Source organism: Vulpes vulpes, chromosome 4 (genome assembly GCF_048418805.1).
Source record: "Vulpes vulpes isolate BD-2025 chromosome 4, VulVul3, whole genome shotgun sequence".
NCBI classification, from domain to species: Eukaryota; Metazoa; Chordata; class Mammalia; order Carnivora; family Canidae; genus Vulpes; species Vulpes vulpes.
The window spans coordinates 79,842,257-79,859,418 of NC_132783.1; the positions used below are offsets into that span (position 1 = coordinate 79,842,257).

Below are 17,162 nucleotides of genomic sequence, written 5' to 3' on the forward strand. Positions count from 1 at the left end.
TGGCTCCTGTGCAGCTCTGCCATGATGTGACTAGTGGCAACCACCCGCTATGGGGTATCAACTGGGCCCCAACAAGGCACTTCTACAGCCCACTGCTGATCCCCCCACATGGCTCTGAGAAGCAGCTGCCCCTGGCTGCATTTCACAGATGAGGAAAGGGGGCCCAGAGGCTTTCAGCAAACTGCCCTAGGTCAGGTGGCTCAAGGGGGCAGAGCAGGGCTCATCACCAGGTCTGTGTGGCTTCAAAGCCTGTGCTCTGAAGCCCCTACCACCCACTCTGAGACTTTGCCTCCATTTGTTTTCTTGCCAGCATGTTTTAGCATTGCAGGAGTGAGACAGATTGGCTTCAAAGAGCTTATAATCTAGGTAGGGAGAAAAGAACAGAAAAAAAGCATTTCTTTCCTGTACAACAAGGAACCTGGCAGTCAGGGGTTCTAACTGGAGCATCAAACCAGATGAGCCACACTGCAGGACGCTGGAACAGAGCATTGTGGGAATTCTGTTTGATTCCAGCCAGGACCGTGTGTGGGGTGGGGTGGGGTGGGAGGTGCTGCAAATAGGAACAGTTGAAACAGCGCAAGTTTGAGGGACCAGGATTCATGTTCCCAAGTGATGGGTAAGGTGTAGAGAGTCTAACAGCAATGTCAACAGCTGGTACTTCTTTGGGGTTTACCAGCACCAGGTTTGAAGTGTTTTATAGGCTTTGATGTGCTGAATCCACCTGATTCTGATACCCTCAGAGTAGATACTATTACTCTGTTTCCCACATGAGAAATGGAAGCATGGGGGCTTGGGATTTTGCCCAGTCTTCCAGCTGGCATGTGGGGTGCGGGGATTTAAGCCTGGGCTGGCTGGCTCCGAGCCCAGGCTCTTACTGCACAAAGGACTGGCTAAGTTGAGGTACATACTCTCCCGGACTTCCCCATTGCACTGTCAAAACTGTAATTATCTGGTCACTGTGTTTTCCCCACTGGACTGTGTCTCCAAGAAGGCAGGGGTCATGTCTCTCTTGTTCTCAAATACCTCTAGTATCTCCAGCACCTAGATTAGTGACTGGCATCCAGAAAGCACCCAAAAGTTTTGAAGCATGGGTGAAATGCACCACAAGGAAGCAGAGGATTCCTTTGTAAGAGCAGCAACCCCACCCCGGTGCACCATTCGTACCTGGTGATCATGAGTGAGTCATCTCATTTCCTCCCCACCTCAGCAACACGGAGGATGATAACAGAGGTGAAGCTTTACAAAACAGTCTGGTAGTTCCTCAAAATGTTCCACAACAGAGGTACCGTCTGACTCAGCAGTTCCACTCCTGGGTATATGCTGAAAAACAGAAATACAGTTGATGTCCACACAAACATTTGTACAGAATGCTCATAGCAGCACAACCATAATAGCCAAAAAGTGGAAATGACTCAAATGTCCATCCTCGATGGGTGGATCAACAAAATGAGGTGCATCTATACAGGTGAATGTTATTCAGCCACAAGTACATGCTACACCACGGGCAAACTTCAAAAACATTATATTAGGTAAAGAAGCCAGCCACAAGAGGCTCCTTATTGTGTGATTTTATTTATATGACATGTTCAGCATAGACACATCCATAGAAGCAGAAAGCAGATTTAGTGCTTGCTGGGGCCTGAGGTAGTGTGAGTGTGGATGGGGAGCAACTGCTAATGGGTTTAAGGCTCCTTTTTGGAGTGATGCAAATGTTCTGGAATTAGATAGTAGTGAATATGCTAAAAAAAAAAAAACAACTACTGAATTTAAAAGGGTGCATATCATGGTATGGGCATTATATCTCAAAAGAAAAAGAAAACAATATACTAAGTTCTATTGTAAATTTAGGTTAGCTACTTATTTACATTTTTAAAGAAGATTTATTTATTTTAGAGAGAGGGAGACAATCTCAAGGAGACTCCCCACTGAGCCTGGAGCCTGACCTTGGGTTCCATCCCCTGACCCTGAGATGGTGACCTGAGCTGAAACCAGGAGTTTGATGCCCAACCGACTGAGCCACCTAGGTCCCCCTTATTGACATTTGTAGGAATTTAGGGGTCTGGGCATAGTCTTAAAAATTAGTTTGTTGGTTTTTTTGTCTCTGATCTAGTTCAGGTGTCTGTGCTAATTGAAAGGCAACAAGGAGGGAGATGAAGAAGAGCAAGTCCGAGATGGGGGGTCTGGCATTTTCAGCTTTGCAGGCCTACTATGTGGGCACAGCAAAAGAGCTTGGACCTCGGACCAGCCAGCTCTGGACTTGCTCAGCCTCACTTTCCTGCCCTTTGCCTCCATCTCATCTGCTACCGTCCTTTTCCAAGCCCACTGTCATCCTACTGTCAGCCACTACTGCAACTGCCTCCTAAGTGCTTCATTCATCCTAGAAATAGTTCCAGAGCACCTGCTAGTGTCAGGTACTGTTCACGTGCTGGGGAGTAGGAGGGAGCAGCACAGAACCCCTGCCCTCAGGAGCTGACATCTCGGCAGAGAGACAGCGATAAACCCATGAATACGCAGATGATTTCACGTGTGAGAAAATGATTACGTTGAAGACAAGAGAGGAAAGTGGAGAATGGTAGGTGGAGGAGTACAATTTGCAGTTTGGAGGTGAGAGGATATTGCCTTCATCTGTGCAAAGATTGGCACAGGTGAGGAAGCACACCTGTGGATATCTGGGGGCGAGGTGATCGGGAACAGGGAACAGCCACTGAGTGGCCTGGAATGGTCCTATTTGTAGAAAAGCAAGGAGGCCAGTGTGGCTGGGGGAGGAGGAGGAGGGAGCGAAGCAATGAGGTCAGAGGGAGAAGGGGAGGAGGACCCACTTAAAGGCCTCCGTTCTTGCCTCTCTGTGAAAACTTCCAGTGGCTTCCAGTTCCTGGCTATTAAGGCCGCCCTGCCTCTCAGACACCACTGCCTCCCACTCTCCCTGTTGCTGCTTTGCCAAACTCCTTCCTACCACAGGACCTTTCCCATTGCTGCTCTCTCTGCCGGGAAAGCCCCTCCCCCATCTTCTCCTGGCTAGCTTGTTCTTATCATTCTGGCCTAATCTCAAACATCACTTTTTGAGGGGTGTGAAGTAGCCTCCACTCCTTGATTATCCCATTACTCTCTATTCTCTCCTCATTTATGACTACTTAAAATGATCTTGCTTGTTTTACATACAAGTGGTTTGTCTCTACTCCTCCCAAAAGGAAACCCCTCCATGTCAGGGGTCTCCTCTGGCCTGTTCACCTGGGTCTCCCTTGGACCATTCCTCAATAATTACTTGTTAAACGAATGAGGGATTTGGTGACCTCATCCTCCTGGGAATTCCTCTGATTAAAGGGGTGGCTTCTGGGTGTCATCTTAGCACCCAAGCTTAGCACCTAAGAGGGATTTAACTCTTACTCCATCCAGACAACCTTTGTCCTGGGGGAAGATTAATTATACGGTGGGCTGGGGTGGGAGTATTCTTTCCTTCTATCTCTCTTTAAGGACAATGCTTTCTGTCTTCTACCTTCTATTCACTCTCAGGTACTTCCAAGATCATACATACTTTCCTCATCCTGTTCTCATTTCACCCGGCCCTGCTCTCTAAGAATTGGAGGGTTAGATGGACACTTCTAAAATCTGTGATTTCTGAGATTTGACCAGGTCAGGAATCATTTGGCCAAGGGAGTCCAGAGAATTCATGTTACAAATGGGGAAACTTAGGCCTACAGTAGGGAATGAATGAGAATTGGTGGCAGATCCCAGGGAGAAGTCATCAGACAGGGAGATGTAACCTGAGGGGAGGGAGTTTCATTGAGATCCCTAAAATTACACAAATAATTTTATGGTTAGTCATTTTTCTCAGAAGAAAGTTCATCATTGTCTTAAGGGGTTTCTTTAATGGTCTTAGAAGTTAAGCACCCTTTAAGGGGCATGGACTCCTTTGAGAAAACCATAACTAAGCTCCTTGGGGTGTCTTGTTACTGTTCTAGTACATAGCAGTGCCAGACTCATAGCAGATGCCCCCAAACTAACTATTGAATGAGCAAATGAATGGATGAGGAGTGAATAGATTAATGGAGTGACAAATGAACCCATCTCCTCCATTTAATTTCAGTGCTCTTTTGACCAAGTCACAAATGGCAAGGAGTCAACCCCAGCCCAACAAGGACCAAGGACCTTGGATGCTTAGCCTGACTGCCCCGCCCCTCCAAGCTATCTCCCAGGCTGGCTGCGTGTTAGTGCTCTCCAGGTTGAGCAGACCTTGGGAAGCAATCTCTGAGTCCACTGTTGGACCAGATTGTCAGCTGACCTGAAGATAGTCTTATTATATGTAAAACACTAAGATTTCCCTGTCCTTGGAGATGCAGCTCAGGGCCGGGACACAGCCTGGGACAGGAGCCAGAGAGAGAGAGAGAGAGAAAGAAAGAGAGAGAGAGAGATGAGTTGCTGCTACAAGTCCAAACTTTTCCACCTTTCCTGGGCATGGACTAGTGATTCTCCTTGGGTGGGGGTGGGAGTTTGGTTTGGGACACAGTAGGGTCTATTTCTTAAAAAATTCAAGCATGTTTTGTTTTAGACCTCAGTCACATTGGCCCAGAAACACCGAGACCAAGGATCTGGAATAACGAAGAAAGGAAAAGTTAGACCCAGAGCTGGGGAGACTGAGAGGTAGAGAATGCACAGGGGCCCGGGGGCTGCCGATTTGGAGGTGTCACTGTCAGCACCCCTCTTCTGAGGAGAGCTTGGCGATGACTTTCATGGGGAGCTCTGAGATCTTCATGCAATTATTCAACAGCAACTAATGGGGAAGAGCACCAGATGTGGAATCTGGAAGCTTGGATCTGAGTCCTAGCTTGGCTACTTTAGAAGCTGAAAGGGCCCAATCTTGGCAGACAGCAGGGTTCAGACACTGGCTCTCTCTGCCTGCTGTAGCTCCTACCACCCTGTTAGCTCCTTCCCCTGGTATTTGGCAACATGTTCAGGGGGCGGGAAGGTCCCCATGTTCCACTGGGTGGCCCGAGGGCAGTGCATGCCTCAATTGCTTCTGGAGCAGACAGCTGTGTTTGTCTAACCTTAAGGCCTCCTGCCCGGGCTGGGGGCCTAGGAGAGTGAAGTGCTATCTCCCTTCCCCTGAAGTCTTCGGTCCTTCTCAAGCTTAGATCCCACTGATGCAGCTGGTTCATAAAGTGGACGGAGCAAAATGAGCATTCAATCTCAGACAGTCACAGAAATCCCTTCTAGCCTATTGCCAGAGGCTGGGGGTAGCCCTGGGGGAAGGGGGTTATGGTGGAGATGGAATATTGATGAGGGAGCAGGGCTGGCTGAGGACAAAGCACAGCTGATATCCCACAAGCAATCCCATACCTCAGAGTGGGATATGTGTGTCTTCGGGAAGTTTCCAATTGTCTTAATGCCTTGCCAGAGGGAAAAGCCATCTTTAATTTGACAATGGCAAGGCCTCCAGGATCTTGTAGGTCCTCCTTAGCATTTGAAAATCCTTTTGGGGGACGCCTGGGTGGCTCAGCAGTTGAACATCTGCCTTCAGCCCAGGGAATGATCCTGGAGTCCCAGGATAGAGTCTCACATCAGGCTCCCTGCATGAAGCCTGCTTCTCTCTCTGCCTATGTCCCTGCCTCTCTCTGTGTGTGTCTCTCATGAATAAATAAATAAAATCTTAAAAAAAAAAATCTTTTTGGAATCTCCTTTTTGCTTACTTCCCCCAACTCCTGGGTATATAATCAGCCACTCCTCACAGGCCCAGGGCAGCAGCTCCTTCTGCCCACAGGTCCTGTCCCCATGCTTTAATAAAACTACCATTTTGCACCAGACGTCTCAAGAATTCTTTCCTGGTTGTTGGCTCCAGACCCCATCTATATTCCAAAATTTCATCAATACCAGAGGACGATTCTTGTACTCCACTGAAGGCTTTCTGGAGTTTTTAACACTCCCAGGTGATTACAATATGCAGTCAAGCTTGAAAACTAGGAGGCTGCAGTAAGGGAGATGGGGAGCCTGGGGTCCCGCAAGGACAGCTGTTTGACATAAATAACGGGTACTATACTATACAGGAGGTGGTGTCAAGGAGTAGCTGTGGAGCATGGAGCCGAGAACTCCTCCTCCCCCTCCCCCTTCCCCCCCCCCCCCCCCTCCTCCTGGATGCTGTGCTGCTGTGGCCAAGGCACAGCCCTCCCAGAGGCTTAGCTCCTGGCTGGCATGAGGAGGGGCTTGGGCCCAAGCCTTGGTTAACATTAGAATCACTGGGGTGCTTATAAAAAAGACTCCAGAGGTGCCTAAATGGCTTAGTCAGTTAGCATCAGACTCTTTTTTTTTTTTTTTTTTTTTTTAAGATTTTATTTATCCATTCATGAGAGACATACAGAGAGGGAGAGAGAGAGAGAGAGGCAGAGACACAGGCAGAGGGAGAAGCAGGCTCCATGCAGAGAGCCCAACTCAGGACTCAACTCCGGGTCTCAGGATCAGGCCCTGAGCTGAAGGCAGTGCTAAACCACTGAGTCACCTGGGCTGCCCAGCATTAGACTCTTGATCTCAGCTCAGGTCTTGATCAGGGTCATGAGTTCAAGCCCTGGGTTAAACTTCACACTGGGCATCAAACCTACTTAAAAACAAACAAACAAACAAACAAACAAAAAAAAACCCCAAAAAACAAAAAAAAAAAAACCAGACTCCTGGAGCCTAATTCAGGTCTGCTGCTAGTTCTGGAATCCAGACCAAGTGCCTAGTGTACTTGGTATGTGGCCCTCTGCTGGTGGGGAGGGTCCTTCTGTCATCCCATCACCAGGCGGGACTGGGTCTGGATATGACTTGTCTCGGATCCCCTGTCTCCCAAAGACTAGGAAAGGCTGAAGCTTCCAGAGAAGACTCCTTATTTGCTATTCCAGCCAGGCTGTCATTGTGGGATCTGTGCCTGCTTGTGAGGCGTTAGGGGCAAGGGAACTGCTCTTCACAATACAGCATGATCTTATGTGATAAGTGCTTTGCCAAACCTCCCAAAATTGGCCAAGCACTGGAGATGGGCCTTTGGAGCCAACCTTGGACAGGGGAGAACACGAGGAGTTCTCTTGTGCCAGAAGGGCAGAAGGGCAAATTTGACCAGTAACCATCTCTCCTCCCACCATTAGAGACACAACTGAAAGTCTTGAGAAAGGGAGAACCCACAAGCACATAAACTGAACCCAAGGCTTCCTGGGGGCTGGGGTTTCCAGCTGGTCTGTGTACCTTTGGTTTTTCTTCTACATCAGTTTCTGGCAGCTAGAGTAGGGTGGGGACCAGAGAATGGGATTTTATGGGAAAGAGAGTGTTGGTGGGGTAGGGTAAATGAAAAGAAAGTTCTTAGAAAGCTTATTTCTAAGGAAAGAGTAGGAAGGAAAGTCAGTCAGTGAGGAAACCAAGCCATGGGTCACCTTCCAGTTTCCTTTTCCATCCCACCTGGAGTGAGAAGTGGAGAAGAGAAGAAAGGTCCACAGACAGGCCAGACTGTGAAGCAGCCCCACATGCCAGACTCTCCCATGAGTAGGAGGGGGTCTGGGGTTTCCAGGATGGTCCACAGGGTTAGGGAGTTCCTTCTGAAATACACGTGGGATTTCCCTCTGTTGCCAGTGAAATCCGAAGAATGGCCACTTAGAAACACAGCTTTGTGTGGAGGTGCTTTCAGCTCTTCTAGGGACTGAACCTTGGGAGCTGGGACTTCCTTAAACACTTCAGTCATTGTGAAAATGCAGAGCCTCTCAGGCTCTGGTTCCTTCTAGGGGGGCTTTTTAGCATGATGCACTTGGTATGTCCTTCAAGGGGTCTTTGCACTTTATTGAAACAGTTTGCTGGTGTTCCTTTAAGGACTTTAAGGGCCAATGCGACTTTGAGCTCTGTGAGGACCATGGCTGGCCTGTGGCTCCTTGGGCCCCGATGCTGTGGGCCCCGATGCTGTCAGCACATGACCTCGGATGGAGGACGTGCTCCACAGGCATTGCTAAGTCAGTGAACACTGCAACTCTAAAAACCCCACAAAAACATGAAAGTCCAACAGTAGGGGAATAGTTTGTAACTCTGGCACAGGTATCAGGATAGGATAGCACGTAGCCTTTTGGAAAGGCTAGGCAGAAATATAGAAAAATTTAAATGGCGCAAAAATATTATCTGGTAAATGTATTGTGATTGCTTCTGCTGTAAAATATGGGTATGTTGTAGTAAGGAGTTGGAAGAAGAAGCAGATGGAAATGGTTGTGCTAAGGCAGTGAGATCATAGACAGTGACTGGTGAAGGTTTTTCTTAAATTTTGACTGTTGCAACAGCATTATAGCATAAAAACCAAACCTCTGCGATAGTGTTCATGATAGACATAACCAGGGTGTGGGTGGCTGAAAGTCCTTTACTTGTCTTGGCTAGACAGATTTGTTCTGGTTCGATTTGTTCATGCCTCACCCAGGGCCCCACACCTAGCACATAGCAGGGGCTCAATAAATACTTGTTCAACTAGTGGTTCAGTGGGCAGCTTGTAGCAGAGGTTGAGGTATTTTTCACAGGGGTCCGAGGTAATTTGATTCAAGAAGAAAAAGACTTGGGAAAAGAAACACATCTGATCCACAAACCACCAACCAAAGGGGAAGTTAAAGTACTGCGACCTCTTGGCTTGATTTCATGTAAATTTGTTCCTTTCAGCTAAAGTGGTTTAAGTGAAAAAAAATTTATTTATTTTTTTATCTTTAGTTTTCTGTGAGTGTGAATAAAATCACAAAAAAAGAGGGAAGACCCCTTTGTCCACATGGGGATCCCATTCTAGGTTCAGAGTTCAGGGAGGGTGATAAAGGCCTCCCTTAGGGAGGAGTGGTTGCCTAATTGACTTCCCTCTTTGGTCTTCCATTCCACCTCCATCTTGCTTCAAGTATGCGCCTCTGTGGAACTGGAAGGTAGGGCATTCGCTGTCACCTTTCCCTTCCTGGGATCCCGGTGCCAGTGTCAAGGGGAGCCCTTTTGTCAGCACGTGGGAAGACTTGACTTGTAAACAAAGAATGAGTATGGTGTTTTTGGCTTGGTTTGGCATTTGCTAAACTGGTAAAGGTCCTGCTTCAGAATATTCCCTTACTAAACCACACCCTGTCTGAAATACAACCACTAACTAGTTCCTCCTTGAGGGTAAGGTTTTGAAGGCTCCTGATCTGGAAAAGAGCCATTTCTCCAGTGGAAAAAGAACTACAAGGTGACTCAGCTCTGGGAAAATTAACCAACAGATCAACCTGGGGGATATTGGACCTGGGAGCTGTGGGGCATCCCTATTGGGTGGGGCCAGTGGCACAGGCAGTGAAAGAATTCACCCAAGGCAGAGCAAAGGAGATAGTCATGATGTGCCCATAGCAAGGGAGGCTCAGAGCAATTCTATCTTTTTTCTAGAGAGTCTACCTGGACTACTAATTGTAATTCCGCCTGGCCTCATGAACAGAGATGTGCATGTCCTGGCTCCCTCCCCTTTACTCTCCCCTTAACGGGGCCCTGTGCCTTGGTTTTCACCAAGGGGATGTGGGGAGGGGATGGTAAGGCCAACCTGGCAGAAGTATGTGAGGATCGGACCTCACCATCATGGCCTCCTGACACATTGTAGGTCCCTCCTCGCCCAAGATCAAGGAAAATGGGTTTAAGATTCTCAGATTTTTTCCTGCCATTTTGCATCCTGACTTCCCAGTTGTCCACCCTCTCCCCACAATTTTCCATCTTCAGCTCCCAGATCCAGTGTGCCTCCTTATAGCTTCTGCCTCAACTAAGACTACCCTTTCGGTCCCTATTCCAGCCCTCTGCCTCGGGGAAGTAATGTAGGCTTTTAAGGACTTCCAGCTATACCACACCCAATGGTGAGGGAGTTTATTTGCTGGGTGCTGACTGGGTGCTGACTTTATTCTTTGTTGTCATGTGCCAGCTCTTCACACGGATACTTGTTTGATCCCCAGTGTTCCTAGGAGATTGGTGCAATCATCATCTCATTTAATGATGATAAAACTGAGGCACGGATGGTTAACCAACATGCCTGACATCACAGCTAGGAAGTGGCGGGTTGGAACCCTCGAAGTCTCGGGCCAAGCCCTGACCCCCAACCACTCCATTTTTCTTGCTACTGTAAGACCCTAATATTTATTTATTTATTTTTAAAGATTTTACATGTTTTTCTGTAAGAGAGAGTGAGCGAGCACATACAAGCAGGCGGGAAGGGGCAGAGGGAGAGAGAGAAGTGGACTCTCCACTGAGCAGGGAGCCTGGCTCCATCCCAGGACCCTGGGATCACAACCTGAACTGAAGACAGACATTTGATTGGGCCACCCAAGCGCCCTGACCCTAATGTTTAGAATCCATAGGAATTGGGAAAGGAAACACCGACTTTGTCCTATGGATGATGGAGCTTTATTTGTTTGTTTTTAAAAAGTCAAAAGACTACTTTAAAGTTGGAAACCTTGAGACGTCTGGGTGGCTCAGTGGTTGAGCATCTGCCTTTGGCTCAAGGTGTGATCCCGGGGTCCTGGGATCGAGTCCTGCGGGGGGTCCCTGCAGGAAGCCTGCTTCTACCCTCTGCTTATGTCTCTGCCTCTCTCTGTGTGTCTCTCATGAATAAATAAATAAAATCTAAAAAATAAATAAATAAGGTTGGAAGTCTCAAATTTCTCCTGGTTCTGTTCTAGCATTGCATCTCCTTCTAAGGAAGGCATTCTTTCAAATTTCATTGAACTCTCTTATACTCAGAAAGAGACACATTCTCTTGCTCTGTAGAGATGGGAAACTGCTGATCACCTCGTTCTTTACGTGCTGGAAAATAGTCTTATGATGTCTCAAAATCTCTCGGAGCCAGTTCTCTGAAGCAAAAGGGACCTGGCTCCTTCCCACTAGATTGGTTTCCAGTCCACATCCCTGAGAAACCTGTTCAGAGTTTTTCAGGCTCTCTCCTTCCTCAGAATTTTATTTTACCTTAATTTGTTATTTTCATTTTCTAGAACAGTTAGAAATGAAATAAAAGTGTAAAGAAGTAGGGAAATAAAATAATCCCTAATATTATTTTAGGGAGTCAGAGGAGTCTCCTGACATTTTTATATGAATTAGACTTGACTTTGAACCTGAGGGAGGGCCTGCCTATATGCTTGGCACTGCAAGGGCCTGTGGCAGAGACCCAATCCTTGTCCTGATATTCTTACAGTCTGAGCTGGTGAACGTGGAGAACAGCTTTGGACATTTTCCATTTCAACCAGTATTTACTGAGCATCTGCTGTGACCAAGGATTCTTTTACATGCTTGGTGTACATCAACAAACAAAAGATCCCTATCCTCGTGGAGCTTACAGCTTATGTTCTAGTGGGGAAGGCAGACAATGAGTTGATAAATTCTATAGAAGAAAGAAAAGGAAGTGGGCTGGGGTACAGGGTGTGGCAAGAGGCTGCAGTATGAAATGGGAGTCAGGATTAGCCTTCTTAAGGTCAGATTTGGGGTGCCTGGCTGGCTTAGTTAGTAGAGCATGTGATTCTTGACCTCAAGATCATAAGTTCAAGCCCCACATTGGGTATAGAGTTTACTTAAAAAAAAAACAGAGTTGAGTCAAGACTTGAAAAAAGATGAGGGATTTAGCCATGTGGGTATCTGAAAATAGAGGGTTTCAGGCAGCAGGAATAGTTAAAATCACAAATAAACAAAATCCAACACAAACATCAGGAAGGGGCCACCTGAAAGATAAGAAGTCTGAGAAAGGGCCAAGGGGAGGCAGGAGGGCTTGCATGCCTATGCTAATCACATGGTGGTGGCTCTGTTGGGTGGGGTGATTTATCCGACCCTGGGGACCAGGCTCTGCCCAAACCTCTGGGCCAACAGAAATCAGCTCTGACCCAGGCTCTTTCACAACTGGGACATGGCCTTGCGTTGAGCTGTATACCCCTGGGGCCTTAGTGGCCTCATCTGCAAAAGAAGACAGCTAACATGTGACCACTCTTTGGTGTCCTGCCTCCTCATTCCCTGAGTGCCCTTTGTAGTACTAATAGTAATAATTGCAGTAACGTCACAAATAAGATGGCCATTGCAGCATCTTTCTGGGATGAATAAGTTAATTATTCTTATTATTGAGACTTTTAAAAACCAAAAGCAAAACCATTTAACTTCCATGGCTTCTGAGGAAAAGAGAGAAAGAGCATGGCCTTTTGTTAGGGGAAAAAAAAAAAAAGAGGTGAAAGAGGCAAAAGGCTTCATCTGACCAGCATTTAACCGTCTTCCCTTTGTGGGAACTGTGTTCCAAGAGGGCCCCTCTTGGCTGCTCCTTAGAGTGTTTCCTTAACTGAGGTTCAGAACATCCGCAAACAGCCAACTGTCAGTTTGGGAAGGTTTGGGAAGTATTATGCAAAAGATAAAAAAAAAAACCAACAAAACCCCAAAAAACCAACCCAGTCTTTGACCGTTAAAAAGATACAACCTGGTAAATTTTCCTAGCCTTTAGGTTGTAGGGGTCAGAAATATAAAACTGTGTTCTCATAATTCACTGAGGTGCTAAAAGGAGAAATTTGAGAGCACCATATTGTCAGACACTTGGTTTTGCCCCAGACTCCAGGATTCGGGACCCTGTGATTCTAGGGAAGGTCTTTCCCTATTCAGGACAGATTGTAGTATTTGGTTTTTTAATGCCAAGGTGGAGGTGGGTTGGGCTTGCTGGGGAAATAGAAGTAACAAAGAAAAGATCCTTCTCAGAAAGTACATCCAGAAAGGAAGTACATCCAGAAAGGAGAGCTCATGTGAGGGGTCGAAGGAAGTGGGTTGGGGTATAGGGTGTGAAGTAACAGGGTCTTAAGTCAGATTGCCAAAAGTCAAATCCCACCTCTGTGTCTCAGTTTCCTCATCTGTATAATAGATATACAAATGATGCCTACTTCACAGGGCAGTTGTAATATGCAAGTAAATTAACACACATAAAGTCCTTAGTCTAGTACCTCTGTCCTTTTTTTTTTTTTTTTTTTTAAGATTTTATTTACTTATTCATGAGAGACACAGAAAGAGAGAGGCAGAGACATAGGCAGAGGGAGAAGCAGGCTCCATGCAGGGAACCTGATGTGGTTCAGGATCCTGGATCACTCCAGGATCATGCCCTGGGCTGAAGGCAGGTGTTCAACCACTGAGCCACCCAGGCATCCCTAGTACCTATGTCCTAAAGAAATAGCCAACAGTGGATGCTCTGGGTTGTATGAGTTCTTTCTAAGCAATGTTTGAGTGCTTTTCATTGAGGTTGCTTATTCAGGGAATGTTTTCCATGTAAGCATACTTTCAGGTTATGTAGCTCTCCTCTTTCTAACCCAGATTTTCCTTAATCTTGAAGTATCATTTATTTTATTTTATTTTATTTTATTTTATTTTATTTTATTTTTAAGATTTTATTTTATTTATTCATAAGAGACACACAGAGAGAGAGAGGAAGAGACACAGGCAGAGGGAGAAGCAGACTCCATGCAGGAAGCCCGATGTGGGACTGGATCCCCAGACTCCAGGATCACGCCCTGAGCCAAAGGTAGATGCTCAACCGCTGAGCCACCCAGGCATCCCCTGAGTCATCATTTTTTAAGCCAATATTGTAGAAATGGTGTAGGGGGCAAGGGCAGGTCACCTCAAAATGTGCCACTTTGACATATTGATTGTTTTAAATAAAATTCACTTAAGAGAGAGTCAAAGCAAAAAGAACATTCTGACAACTATCTTTGTCTCCAGAAAGCAACAAATAAATCTCCCATGTGAAAGATTCCCTCCCTGTACCAAGCGGTAAAGAGACATCTTATCATCAGGGATGGGAAATTTGGAGCCAAGAAGGCTGTATTAAAAAACCATTGTTACTTTACTAATTTACTATCCCAGCCCAGATTCCAGTTAGTATTCCTTACTAATTGAAGATTCCAAAGTTTTCTTTGTATTGTCAATTCCTCACAGATTTATTGTCTCTCTGTCTAAAAGGTCTAAAAACTGCCTGCCTTGGTCATTTCTTTGGGTCTCAATTTCATTATTGTGCCTCCATGTGCACATAATTAAACTTTGGGGTTTTTTCCTCCTATTAATCTATCTGATGTCAATTTAATTCTTAGACTAGTTGGAAGAGTCTTGAAGAGTATAGGGACATTTTTCCTCCCCTACACAGCCACAAATGTACATAACTATTATATGTGATTTCAAATTTTCTAGTAGTGACATTTTAAAAAGTAAAACAAGTGACATTAATTTTAATATATTTTAACCCAATATATCCAAAATATTTCAACATATAGTCAATATAAAAATTATTAATGAGATTTTACAGTTTTCCTTACTATATCTTTGAAATCCAATGTATATTTTACAAATATAACATATCTCAATTCAGATTCGCCACATGCGGCTACCATATTGGACAGTGCAGTTCTAAGTAATGGGAGGATAGTTCTTGGCAGTGAACTGGGATGGGCAAGTCAGGCTGGGCCCTGAGTCCCTCCCAGTCACCACTATGATGTCCAGAAAGGCCTCTGGGATGGGGGTCTTCTAGTCATATGGAACAAAGAGGATCTTGATGCAAACCCTGCAAGTTCAAGAGTGTGGTTTTGAATTGTGATCTATTGAGCAAGCTCTTTGCTTGCCTCTAACCGTCTTTTCCTTTCTCCCCACCAGCCCCATCCTATCTGAAAACTGTATCAGGAGTCCCTTGAAGCAGGAATTTTGCTGAATTGTTTTGTCTACATTCTTACCAGCCAGGAAGGAGAGACCAACCCATCTCCCCTTGGTGAAATGCCCTTCTGTCCAGTTCAAGGAAATTTCAGTTTGGTGTTCAAAGTAGGATATGCCTTGGGGAAGGCTCACTTGATTTTGAGGACAAGACCTCTTCTCTTTGCCTCTTCAGACATGAATTTGAATGTCTTTCCTCCAGTTTGTTGTTACAAGTTTGTTTGAAGAGGGCCTCATGTCCTTATTTTCAAGCTTTGGGAAGAGTGGAAGGGGCCTCTTATCTCCATGAGCTAGTAGTATTGTTACTTTCATGGATGTTCCTAAATCTGAAAAGAAACTCTATTCTTGCTTCATTTGTGATGAGATTGCCCTGTTTAGCCCACAGATGATATTTTCCTTCAGCCTTCCTGACTACTACTTTTTACCAGTCCTTAGTATTCCCAGCCCCATTGCCTAGAGGCGAATTGCTTTTATCAGGCAGTTCTTGAATGCTAATCTTTGATTCAACTTCTTTGGTCTTATTGTGTCCCTAGGGAAATTATCCGAAGAATGCTCTCCATTAGTAATTTTTAAAGTTAAATTTATGTCAACAATCAAAATATTTTTATTGAGTGTTTTTTCCTTGATTACTAACAGGATATACAATTTTAGTCTACCAAATTTGGCATACTCTGAGAAGGATGAAGAAAAAACATTTATTATCCGACTGTCTAGGAAATACCACTACTAACTTTTTGGTCATCAACAGTTATTTGAGCCCCATTATATTCTATACAGCCAAAACTGACACTATATCCCTGGAGTAATCTAGATGAGAAGACAAGACTAGCACATGCAAAAAATAAGAATTATTCAATACAGAATGAATTCCTACACTCATTCATTCAGTGCCATGGGTGATGTACAGAAACATGTTAAACTGGTCTAGATGTTTAGTCCATTTAAGGATATAATCAAATATAGGTCATCAAATGACATATCACTGATGTCAGAAAAACAGCTGATTCCAGCAGATTCTATCTGTTTGGGTGGAGGGTGAGCAGTGTCCCTTCATTCTTTAGGAGGGGGTGAAAAGTTAAGATTGACCATAAGAAAAATTTTTACCACGTCAATGTAATAAATAACCTCACCAAGCCATGAAATTTCTAAACAGAACTTTATTAAGTGATTCTGTTCATTTTTCATGTTAATGACCAAAACCAAAAAAAAAAGCAGGTGGGGGGTGGTGCATGGAGTTTGGCTAAAAATAAGAACAAACTAAAGTGCTGTAACTTAATTGGTAAATGCGGTCAGCCTCAGAGGATTGACATCAAAAAGCCGTTGAATATCTGGTTAATATTCTGTGGTTACAAATTAAGGGAGAAGAACTTCCCTCTTCCTTAGTGACCAATAACGTTAAACATAATCACAGGTATGTAAATGGAACTTCAGTGTGTGTGTTTGGGGGAGTAGGAATGAGGTTGGGCTGTGAAGTATAGGATATATTGTCACTGGGTTTGGGAACTTGGATAGCTTGCTTCTCTGCAGAGGAAGCTCAGAGCCTTGAGGTGGTGAATTGATGGGTGGGTTATGGGATTTGCTAGAATTGACAACTAGGTTTTGGGAACACATGGGGCTAGGTGCCATAGAGTTGGATATAATATACTGGCCATAAGGGGGGATGAGAGGGAACCCAGTGTTCAAGTGAGTGGTGTGTGCCACTTTGAATTACCAAAGGCAGATCATGACAGTGGTAATCTCTGAATGGAAGGTGATGAGGAATTTGTCATTTCTTTTGCATCCCTCCCCTCATTGCTCCTCCCCAATTGCCTGCTTTTCCATAATGAGCATTTATTGATTTTTAATTAGAAAATATAATTTCCTAAAGATAAATAGTATTGATAGATAGCATGTCTTGGGGAAAAGAAGTCAAATAAGGACCTCCTTTCTTTCTTTTTTAAAAAAAATTTGTACTTATTTATTTGACAGAGAGAGGGAGAGAGAGAGAGAGAGAGAGAGAGAGAACATAAGCAGGGGTAGCAATAAGCAGAGGGAGAGGAGAGGGAGAAGCAGGTTTCCAAATGAGCAGGGATCCCGACTTGAGGCTCGATCCCAAGACCCCAGGATTATGACCTGAGCCAAAGGCAGACGCTTAACCAACTAAGACACCCCAGAGCCAAGGACCATCTTTCTTGGTCATTCCTTGAACCATCCAGGGCCTGGTTGGTTCCCTCTAACCCACATGCATACTCTTCTTTTTTTTTTTTTTTCTCCTCTTTCTTTATGTTTGAAATTTTCTCTAAAAGATTTGTTTCCAATATTTTTGACTCTGTGAAAATATTTCCAAGAGAAGGAACACATTCCCCCAACCCCAGCTATTATATTAATAGTATTTTTCACATGGCTCTTTCATTGCAAATTTTGGTTCTTTAAAGCCCTATAATTTTTGGAGCTGGAATGTCTTCTACTAGACTCAGGTAGCAACTGAGAAGTTCTTTTATGCCTTTTTAAAA

The 17,162-nt window shown here is 45.0% G+C and overlaps 1 long non-coding RNA gene across 1 annotated transcript in view; it reads right to left on the reverse strand.

Annotated features, from left to right (window-relative positions):
• Positions 1–642: 642 nt before the first annotated feature.
• The window catches only part of LOC140598620 (uncharacterized), a 56,608-nt gene continuing 40,088 nt past the window's right edge, over positions 643–17,162 (reverse strand). Inside the window, exon 3 of the long non-coding RNA XR_012001104.1 lies at positions 643–1,320. This is a non-coding gene — a long non-coding RNA (uncharacterized lncRNA). The remainder of the gene's footprint in view (positions 1,321–17,162) is intronic.